The following is a 2,692-nucleotide window of genomic DNA, read 5'->3' on the forward strand; positions in this document are numbered from 1 at the left end:
AAGGAATTCTTGGGAAAGACTACTCAAGGGACCCAAGCGGAGGCGGCGCTTCCCATCACCACCCCACACCCACCCCAGTCCCGCCTCCCCTCTCCTTTCCTCCCCTCCCGACTCTCCCTCGCCTGCTGCCACGTTCCGGACTTACATAACCCGAGAAGAACAGTCAGAGCCGATACCCAGCGCGCTGGAGCAGGGATGGAGGGGCCGAGGCTGGCAGGGCCCTGCCCTCCTCTCTCCATCTTTCCCCTTCCCCCACCCCGCCACCAGCGCCTGCAGCCTTGGATCTCTGTTCACCCCTCCATTGGGGGAGCACACGATCATTCCCGTCCTTCCTCCCGGGCCCCCTCTGAATCCCAAACGCCAGAGTGGCCTTTCATGAAGGAAAAAGAAACAAAAACCAAAACCTTCCACAGTGCGTCTTTGGCCAGTGCTTTACCTTTGCTGCCATCCCCACCAGAAGCAATGTCCAGAAGTAGGCGGGCAGCTTCTGGAATGTCCAGGTCCTTCAGCATTGTGTGTGGTGGGGTCAGGGCCATTATCTGTATAAACACTTTTCATTTCCCAGAATCACCATGTCTGCACCATGGTGGTGGTCCAAGCTTACACAATCCCTGGTAAGAAACACTACTGTGCTCCTGAAACTGAGACTCACCCCTGGTAGGGACGACCCCGCAGGTGGGAGTCCTGGAGCTCTGGAGGCTTCTGGTCCACCCAGTGTGCACATGAAATAGAGGGCTAGAGAGGCCCTGGAAGTGACTAACCAGAGGGCTGCTGAGGGACCAGGTCTCTGCCTATACAGCACTGCCAAGCCCAGGGCACAGGGAGATGCAGGAGTTAAGCTGAGCTTCTCTGCTTCCCAGAGTGGGAAGCCAGGGCCAAACCGGTATCCAGATTGCCTCGCCTCCACCAATATCCAGTCTGGCTACTTCCTTGTCTCTGGCCTTCAACCCCATTCAAGTTTCCGTGAGAGTGTGAGGTGAGGCACAGCAGGACATCTCAGTCTCTTGAGGCTCCCTCCCCCTCCCACCAAGTGCTACCCCATACAACAGCCACGTGGAGTCAGTTCCTCCTGGATGGGTCCCAGCAGGCTCACCTGTACCAAGTTCCTTTCTATCCACACCTCTCCCACCCACCCACCTCAGCAATTCCCCTGGCTCCTCTCCTTCCAGTCACACTGGTATTCAAGCTGTTCCCCTGGTGCACAGCCCTCTCCTATTCCGGCTTGAAAAGACCCTTTCCCTTATCCTCGAGGCCACTGAGAGTCTGTTTACCAGTCTGCTCTCACTCTGCACAGAGTACTTCGTTTCCACCTTCAATAAACACATATCCTGCTACCTTTTCTGTGTGTCTTGTCCAATTCTTTGCTCAAGACACCAAACAAATGTTTATAGCTGCACCTCAGTGTGTAGAGCAGCACCTGGTCCCTGGTCAGCACTTAGAAAATGTGTGTATTATATATTCCCAGCTGAAGGGAGCAAGCAGGACTTCAAGGAAGCTGACCCTCCCAAGAAATGCCAGCTTTTGCAAAAGGATATTATGAACCATGAACTAAAAAAGACCCATCCTTCGAGGCCAGGCTGGGCTACATAGTGAGTTCAAGGCCAGAGGCCAGACAGAATTACATAGTGACATAGTGAGACCCAGTCTCAAAAATAAATAAATAAATAATATAAAAGAACCACTCCCAAAGAGCCTGGGGTAACAGGCTCCATCCTGGTAGTCTCTTATGGGTCAGATCTGTGTGATGCTGGTACCAGTTCATGTCCCCTGTTCCCCATCAACCCTGTTCTCACCACACTGAACCCCTGGCCTTGCCCTGTTGCAATTTGCAGAGGTCTGTCCTGCTCCTCTCTGCTCCCCGAGAGCCACTCACCACCTTCTCACCTTTCTACACTCCCAGCACCCCTGATGCCTCTGTTCCATGCCACTGGGTACCCAGGGAAGCTCCAGGACAGGTTCTGGAGGTGGTGTCTTCAGGGACACAGTGGCAGTTTTACACCCAGTACCCAGATCTCTATCTACAGGATCTGGGTGAAGTTTTCATGGTCTCATTGAATGTGCTGCAGAGCACAAAAGAAGAGGTGTGGGCAGGGCACCTGCTCGGAAGAGATGTTAGTTTAAGGAAGGGACTGCGACTCTCCTGTCACCTCCCTGGTATGGTTATATTTCTGGGAGTGGGGAGGATAGACAACTCTGGTGTCACCCAGGTTTAAGGTCATATCTCACACTGTTAATTTTGCCTGGATATCCTTGGACAGTAGTTTTGCTTCTTGGAGACTCAGTTTCCTCATCTGTAAAACTGGAACCGTATCTTCCTTCTAGGTTGCATATGAAGTAAGATAACATACTGTCCCAGGCAGCCCCTAGATTAATCAGATGAACTAAAGGTAAGGAACACAGCTTACCACACCTCTCTTCCTTCCACATATTTAGGTAGACTAAAACAATATCAAGGAAAAGAAGGAAGCTATGTGTCTGGCTACACAAATAAGTGAGTGGATCTCCTGTCTGACTGTGACTCCTCACACTGTCACACCAGGGTCTCCTGCCCCTGGTGCTAAGGTAGAGCTTATTCAGTTATTCCCCCTGTGATATACACAAGCATTGATGGAGACACACACCTTTCCCTCACCACTGTTCTGCTACTGCCTCTCTTGTACAACTATGTCTTTTTTTTTTTTTTTTTTTTTTT

The sequence above is a fragment of the Chinchilla lanigera genome, unplaced genomic scaffold (genome assembly GCF_000276665.1).
Source record: "Chinchilla lanigera isolate Chin_1 unplaced genomic scaffold, ChiLan1.0 scaffold00014, whole genome shotgun sequence".
Lineage (NCBI taxonomy): Eukaryota > Metazoa > Chordata > Mammalia > Rodentia > Chinchillidae > Chinchilla > Chinchilla lanigera.